Source organism: Zonotrichia albicollis, chromosome 22, assembly GCF_047830755.1.
Source record: "Zonotrichia albicollis isolate bZonAlb1 chromosome 22, bZonAlb1.hap1, whole genome shotgun sequence".
NCBI classification, from domain to species: Eukaryota; Metazoa; Chordata; class Aves; order Passeriformes; family Passerellidae; genus Zonotrichia; species Zonotrichia albicollis.
Genome location: NC_133840.1, coordinates 6,327,975 through 6,336,639, shown reverse-complemented (window position 1 = coordinate 6,336,639; position 8,665 = coordinate 6,327,975).

Sequence of the window (8,665 nt, the reverse complement as noted above, 5' to 3'; positions counted from 1 at the left end):
TTGGCAGCAGCACAGGGGATACTCTGCAGCAGGGTACCAGCAGAGGGAATGCTCTGGAGCAGGGCAGCAGCACAGGGGATGCTCTGGAGCTCAGTAGCAGCACAGGGGATGCTCTGGAGCAGGGTAGCAGCACAAAGAATGTTGTGGAGCTCAAAAGCAGCACAGGGGATGCTCTGGAGCAGGGCAGCAGCACAGGGGCTGTTGTGGACTCCGTAACAGCACAGGGAATGCTCTGGAGCTCGGTAACAGGACAGAGGATGCTCTGGAGCAGGGCAGCAGCACAGGGGATGCTGTGGAGCTCGGTAGCAGCACAGGAGAAATGCTCTGAGGCTCAGTAACAGCACAGGGGATGTTGTGGAGCAGGGCAGCATCACAAAGAATGTTGTAAAGCTCGGTAGCAGCACAGGGGGTGCTCTGGAGCTCAGTAACAGCACAGAGGATGCTCTAGAGCAGTGTACCAGTGCAGGGGTGCCAAGGGTGTGAGAGCATCCCACCACGGGAGCACAGCCAGGCTGCAGCGGCTGCGGGGGAGCCGGGAGAAGCTCCTGCCCAGCTCCCATCCTCCTGCCGACGTCAGCTGTTTCCCGGCGCCCGGAGCAGCTGCAGCTCCACACCGGTCGATGTCATCGATTGGTTCCTCTCCCCATCCCCGGAGAGGGGATGGTGTGGGGGGTAGCAGGGGGGAGAGGATAAATATTTCAGCAGGTCCAGGCAAAAGCTGGGGTTATTTTGAGGCTGGGATTTATGGGCTATTAGGAATAAGGAATGAGTCTGTGCTGGGAGAAGAGACCCATTAATCCAGGCTGAAGGAGCACAAATGAGCAAGGGGAAATGGAGGAGGCTTTAATTATTTTGCCACGCTCTGGAATAATAAGCTGGCCTCTGGCTGGGTGCTGTGTGGGGCTCAGGAGCTCTGCTGCCCCGGAACTGGGGCAGGTGAGGGGACACTCATTATTAAATCATCCCCTAGCTGTACTGTGAGGGATGGGCAATCCATTCTGGGACCAGTATGGGACCAGTACAAGCAGTGCTTCTGGCTGGGAAGGAGTATGCAGACTGCAGGGACGGCAGGAGGGGCCCGCGGGTCAGTGCCCGCTCCCGGGGTGCCCTTCCCAGCGCTGCCACGGCCGTGCCCGGTTAAGGCAATCCCGCCTGTGCCTGTAACCGGAGGAGCTGGGCGCTATCGGGCACGGTGAGTCAGTGCCCGAGGCAGCCCCGGGCCGGGAGCATCCCTGGCTCTGCTGCTCCCTGCGCCACCTGGGTGACCTTGGGCTCTGCTCTGTCCCCCGGCTCTCTGTGGCCCCGGCTCACTGTGCCCTCCCCTGCCCTCCTTGCTGCCTCAGTTTCCCTGGGGAGGACACAGGGAGGGTGATCCCGCCTCACTCCTCGACGCTCTTGAGCTGCAAGGACGCCGCTGCCCTGGCTGGAGGGGCATTCCTCACCCCGAGATTTGCCCTCTGGGGGCAGTCTGCTTCAGCCCCTACAGCCAGAATTTTTGGGAACGCGGACACCCACACACGGCAGGGATGCAGAGCACGGACATCCTTGGACCACCTCCTCCGAAAGGATGCATGAGGGAGGACCTGACCTCCCTGCGGCATCCCTGCGGCACCGCATCCTCGCTCCCTTGCGGGGGTGGCCCTGGGTGGTGCCAAGGTCACCCAGCGGGATCGCGGCGGGCGCCGGGGCCGCTCCGCACAGCCCGGTACCGGCAGCGTCCTCCTTCCCGCTCCGCCGGGCCTGCCGCGGCTCCCGCTTGCGTCACCCGCCGGAGCCAGCAGCTATTTTGGGAACTGCAAAGTCACTGGCGCAATTAGACTGGCTGGCAAAGGCAGCGGGGGGACCGCGGGCACGGCTGCTCCCCCCCGAGCCGTGCCGGGCCGGGCCGGGCCGTGCCGTGCCGTGCCGGGGGCCACACGGGCACCGCCAGCATCCCTGCGCCTGCAGGGTCCCTCCGCCAGGACAGACGGACCCGGCTGCAAATCCTCCCATCCATCATTTCCTTATAATTTCCTTCTCTCTCTCTCTCTCTCTCTCTCTCTCTTTTTTTTTTTTTCTTTCTTTTTTAATATTTAATTTGCTGTCGCTCTCCCGGCAGGAGCCTCCCCACGTGGGCTGCTGAGCCAGCTCGCTGCCACCGCCGGCGTTTGGAGAGAGGCAGCAGCAGCAGCACAGGGATTGTGTGTGCCAGGGCCATGCCCTGCGGGCCGGGGGGGTCCGGCTATTCCCGGGTGCCCGGTTTAACCCGGTGGGCATCCTCCGGGAGCAGCCAGCGCGGTGCCCCAGCTGGCCCCGGGGCAGCCATGGGGCTGTGGATGGGCTGCGGTGACACTGGAGGGACACCTGACCCCAGGACACAGCACAGAGGTGGCGTTCTGCCACGCAGTGTCCTTGGGGATGTGGGGACAGCCAGAGGGGACAGCTGGGGATCTCAGCCCCTCTGGCCACTCTCCTCAGCTCCCGGTAACCTTCAGGTCATGGCAGAGAGGATGTGTACAGAAAGGCTGGGACAAGCTGATCCTGGCAGGCTCCAAACACCCCAAACGTGAAGCTGAAAAAATCCTTTTAAAAAATCTCCAGACTGTTCTGTGTGACCTGACATCTCTTTCAGTCCCATCCCCCAGGAAAAAAAAAAGAAAAAACCCACCCCAAATCCTTTCTCCCAACGCCTGGAGAGGTGCTGCAACAGGAGCTCCCCTGATCCCAAATGGGGCTTTGGGTGGGAAGGGACAGATCCAGATGGATCCCTGAGCACAGCAGAGGTGATGGGCGCTTGCAGACCGACCCCACCCTGCTCTCCATCACTCCGAGCCCTGGAGGAGGAATCCCTGCCTGCGCTGGGGCTGGAGGAGCTGCTGGTGCCCCTGGGCTGGGGACAGACAGGGCTGAGCGGGACCAGGGGGTGGTTTTGGGGTGCTAGGGGCTGTGGGAGGGCAGGGGGAAGGTGGGCAGCGTGTGTTCATCCCCCGGGCTGGGGGAGAGGCCGCGGCGGTGGGGCCGGGAGCGCTGAGGCTGTGCTGAGTCACGCTGCAGAGCCTGCGAGCAGGACTGCAGCAAGGCTGCCTGTGACAGCCCTGTCCCTCCGCCCCCGGCTCCTCGCCTCCCCCCGGGGCCAGCACGCTCATGGGGCTCGGTGTCCAGGCTGGGGAGGTCCTGCTGCTCCCCTGGACGTGGCTGTGTCCAAGTTCCCAACCCTGGTGACCCTCCTCAGCCCCCCTGCCCCTCAATAGGGATGGGGCTGCTCCAGGATGGGGGTCCTGGAGTTCCTGGGCAGGGAGAGGGGAGGACTGAGCTGCCCCTGGGGGATGAGTGTCCTGACCCCAGTGCAGAGGGGTGTCCCTGGGTACCTGTGACAGCAGGGCTGGGGGATCACTCCTTGCCAGCACAAACACAAAGGACATTTAGCAGCCACTGGAACAGGGTGCAGATCTCCCCTGGCATGGGTGGAGTGGGGTGGTGGGTGGGCAGAGATCCCCCCAGCTCCTCCCTGACACCACCAACCCAGCACACAGAGCTGAGCAACCGCCCCTGCTGCTGCACAGGAGAAAGGCTGAGGCAGGTCCCTGCTGCAGAGGGAAACTGAGGCACGGGCTGTGCTCCAGCATCTGCCCCAGATGCTGCCACGTCTCAGGCTCAGAGCCTGGGACAGCCCTGTCCCCACCTTGCCTGGTGCTGCCTCCCAGCCCCACAGAGCTCAGAGCAGCTTCTGGAGGGCCCGAGACAGGCAGGGCTTTTTTTAGGTGCTGGGTAAGAGCCGTCTGGGCGGTATTTATATCGGCTCCTTAAATAAGAGCTGCCATCCGAGCCTGACGAGCCTGCTTAATTATTAATGCCCCGCAGGGAGGCAGCACGCCTGCCTGCTCCAGGCCCACCTTCCCGCTGGGATGCTGCATCCCAGCTCCCCCCAGCTCCCCACCAGCACCCAGAGTGGGTTGTGACCGCCTGGACAGCACCCCAGCTTCCCATGGGACATGTTTTAGGTGGGAGCATCTTCCCCAGGGCAGGGAGGAAGGCTCAGAGGGGATTTTCCATGGCATGGGCATTGCTGCAGTTCTTAGTGGGTGTTGGGAATGAGGGGAGGGTGGGAAGCACGGGGTGATGCTCTCCCATCCCATCCCATCTCAGCAGCTTGAGGTGGTTCCAGGGAAAATCATCCCTGGAAGCCCTGAGGAATAGGGGCAGCCCTGCTTGGAGACAGAGCTTATGCTAAACAGCACGGGAGGGCAGCTGCTGCAGCAGAATTAATTTGAGCTTGGAAAGTGCTTTGAAAGGCTGAGATGAAAGGCCAGGGCTGGGTACAAAGAGCTGCAGCTCCACAGGCAGGGGGAAGGAAACTCCCAGCAAAGCACCCTGGGTCTGCCATCAGCCCCAGCAGCCACGGCCCCTCCATCCCCTCCTGCCCCAGGTGAGGCAGCCTCTGACTCTGTGGTGCTTTGGGGAGGGTTGGTGAACCCTGAGCTCACCCAGATGTTGGTTGTGGGGTCCTTGGTTGGGTGTGACCCCCCAGCTCTGGTTTGTGTCAGGGTGGAGGGGCCAAGGCTGCACCGTGAGGGGCTGGGGAGGTGCAGGGAAAGAGGGGACAGCCATGTCCTGCTCCTGGGTTGTGTCCCTTGCTGTCATACAGCCAGGCTCAGGGCAGTACGGGGGAAAGGGACCAGGGTGCCACAGCACTAGGGTGGTGGGAACAGGCAGCCACACACCAGCCCTGGGAAATGCCACCCTGTGTCCCCTGGCCTTCACAGCTTTGCCACCCACCAGCTGAAGACACCAAGCAGTCAGGCCACTGGTGGTGTGGCAGGTGTGCTGGTGTACCTGTGGTGACAACTCCTGTTGTGGGGACAGGCTGGGACACCTGCACCATGCATCTCCCATGCTGGGCATCCCCTTCCCTGGGCATCCCCTTCTCTTGGCATCCCCTTCCCTGAGTATCTCCTTCCCTGGGCATCTCCCATTCTGGGCATCTCCTTCCCTGGGCATCTCCCATTCTGGGCATCTCCTTCCCTGGGCATCCCCTTCCCTGGGCATCTCCCATTCTGGGCATTCCCTTCCCTGGGCATTCCCTTCCCTGGGCATCCCTTTCCCTGGGCATCTCCCATGGCATCTCCTTCCCTGAGCATCCCCTTCCCCAGGCATCCCCTTCCCTGAGCATCTCCTTCCCTGGGCATCTCCTTTCCTGGGCATTCCCTTCTCTTGGCATCCCCTTGTCTGGGCATTCCCTTCCCTGGGCATTCCCTTCCCTGGGCATCCCCTTCCCTGGACATCCCCTTCCCTGAGCATCTCCTTCCCTGGGCATCTCCTTCCCTGAGCATCCCTTTCCCTGGGCATCCCATTCCCTGGGTATCTCCCTGGCTCCAAGCAGGCAGACATGGAGGGACAAGGCACAAGTAGGGGCACATGACTGTTGTTCTCCTGCTGGAAGTGAGGGGTGAGGATTTCTGGATCCATTTTCAGAGCAGTCAGCAGCTCAGCCAAGCAAACTCCAAGTCACAGAGAATTTCCTGCCTGCCCTCACGGTGTCACAAGGCATTGACAAGACGTAGCAGAGAAAGTAAGAAAATGCAAAGGGAAAGACTCTTCTTCCAGGCCACAGGAATTAACAAAGTGGCACATCTGAAGGCAGAGATATATTTTTAATCCCACAGGCAGAATCCAGGTTATTAGGTTTTTCTGGGACATCTGCAGAACAGACCCACATCCTTTGGGTCAATTATGATTTCCCAACACAGCAGCTGCCCCAGGCTCTCACTGAGGGTTTTTTGCAGGCACCAGAGGTGGGGAAAGGGGATTTAGTGATGTCCAGCCAGGTAGCACCTCCAGCTGCCCGTGCGGCCCACCAGAACCTTCTAACCTGGACCATCCAGCACCAAACCTTCACCCCACTGCTGCCCAGGCTGTCCAGCAGAGGAATTAGGTGTTTGAGGGGTGTTGATTTATGCATCAGAGCTCAAAAAAAAGGGGGCTGGATTCACTGCAGATAAATATTACAGCCAGATTTGCTACTCTGAAGAATTTACAGCATCATGAATATCCTGTTCTGACCTGTGATGGGGAAGGAAATCATCTGCGTTGGGAAATGTATTTATGGCTCTGGTGCTCTGACAGAAATAAATCAGTATTTGCTCGTTTTGGGGCAAAAACAGGGTCACTGTAAATCAGCAGAGTTGGGCTGGCTGAGAATGTGCCAGGTTTATGGAAAATACTAGATAAGATTCCAAAGGTTTATATGGAGAGGCAACAGTTTTTATTAGGACTGTTGATATATTTGGAGAAATCAGGGGATCTTCCAGGTGCAAAAGCACTTCTTCAGGTCTGGGCTTGTGTTCAATATTGTCCATGAGAACCCAGGAATTGTACCCAAGGGATAATATTATTTATTTTCCAAGTTGGAGGATGCATATATCCAGCCCAAATGCAGTAGGATCACCCAAAAGGGGATGAGTCTGCTCTCATTCATTCACAGATCTGAGCACGCTTGGCTCGGGCGATGCCCCACAGATACCTCCAGATTATTGATAAGAAATAGCAGAAAAATTAATTTGGGAACCAAACTCCTTTATAATTCTTTTTCATTCTGCACTTTTTTACTCAAACCCTGTCCCAAAACTGGCGCCAGGCTGAAAACAACCCAGAGCTGTGCAGTGGGAGCTCTCCAGAGCCCCCAGGGGAGGGTGAATGAGCCTTTATCAGGGCAGAGGAATAAACTGCCCTTGTCTGAGGGATCTCTCCTCGGGATGGCCGGGCAGTAAACAAAGGCTGGGCACAAACAAAGGCTGTTCTCACCCCGAGCCACGTGCGCTGCTGCGGGGTGTGAGGGAGGAGACAGCCGCTGGTTTTTGCAGAGGAAATGGAGAGGATCTGGGCGTGTTTCTGCTTCTGTTTAGCAGAGTGGGGGGGATTTCTTCTGCTCTCGGAAGCTGTAAACAAAGGAGGATTTTGTGCACAAATCCAGGCGATGCAGTTCTCTGTTCTTTGCAGAGCAGTGCTAAACTCACAATAAAATCTTGGCCCAAAAGGGTGTTGCTCGCCACCAGCAGCATTCCCAAACCAGTTTGTTTGTGGGTGAGGCCGTGGCTGTGGGTTCTGGACAGCCACAGCAGTGCCCTGAGGACATGGGCACGTCCCAGTGCCACCCAGGCTTCCTGTGAGGTTTCAGAAGGAAACCACAGGGCACAGGGGGATGGCTGAGTCCTCTGAGCTCATCCTCACACATCCCACAGCACCTGTGCAGGGACAGTGGCTTTGGGAAGGGCCAGGGACATGTGGCACGTGAAATACAGTGTTTATCTGTGCATCAGCACTGCCTGGCTCTCTCCAAGCAGGATAAAGTGCTTCCATTGGGATCACACTGTTTATCAGAGCCCTTTCCTTTCTCCCAGTGCCACAGCATCCTCTCAGCACCACTTTATGCAGAGGGTTTTCAGGAAAACAGGATCCATTAAAGCCTTTCATTCCTCCCAGTGCTGTAGCCTCCTCTCAGCATCACTTTATCCATAGATTTTTTTAGGAAAGTAGGATGTCTTACAACTCCCAATGGCTCTCCCCATGGCTGGAACAGACATGTTTTCATCCCATGGGTTATCCATAAGTGAATGCCCAAGGTGGCTGTCACTGTCCAGCATTGATCCCCAGTGGGAATGCTCTCCTCTGTGGATTGGGACCTGGCCATGGTGGGGAAAAGGGGGCAGGGGAAAGCAGGGGACATCACCCCAAGATGTGTCACCATGACCTGGCCCAGCAGTGCCACAGTGACCTCAGGGACAGCAACACCCGCAGGGTCTCCATGGGGGAACGGTGCTGCGAGTGGGTTGTGAGTGGAGCAGGGTTTTCAGTGGGATCTGGTTGTGAGCGGGCGTGGATTGTGAGTGGGTTTGGACAGTAGGTGGGTTCAGGGTGTATGATCAGGATCTGTGTGGGTCTGGCCATGTGTGGGACCATGTTGTGCGTGGCTCCAGGCTCTGAGACCAGACTGTGGGTGGCTCCAAGTTGTGAGTGCCCACGGGCTCTGAGTGGGCACAGGCCGTGTGTGGGCTCTGAGTGGTTCTGGATTATGAGTGGGCATGGGCCCGGTGTGCCATGTGCGGGCTCTCAGTGGGCCGGGTTTTGAGTGGGCACAGTGAGGATAGGCCGTGTGTGCCGTGTGGACTCTGACTGGGCATGGGCTGTGTGCGGGCTCTCCGTGGTCCCGTGGGCTCTGAGTGGGCACGGTGAGGACGGGCCGTGTGCGGTGTGTGCGGGCTCTGAGCGGGCCTGGGCAGTGACTGAGCCCGCTCTGTGGCGAGCCCAGCCTGCGGCTCTGCCTGGGCCGTGGCAGCGTCCCCGCCCTGAGCGCGTCCATGCTGGAACGGCCCAGGCTGGGAGTGTCCCTGCCCCGCGTGGGCCCGTGCCCGGCGCTGTCCCGCGGCTCCATCCCGAGGGCCGCCCGTCCCACGGCGCCTCCCGGGCCCCCCCTTGCCCTCCCGGCGCGGCCGCGCCCTCCGCGGCCCACCCGGGCCGGGCTCCGGTGAATCAGCACAGGCGGGGCCCAGGGGGGCCAGGGGCCGGTGCCTTGGCGCGGGGCAAGATGGCAGATGTAGTTCTGAAGGGAGAGGCTGGGCTGAATGAACTCAGCACCGTTTGCGGATCCTGAGGACTTCATCTCCCGTCGAGCCCCGCGGGCAGGGGGGTG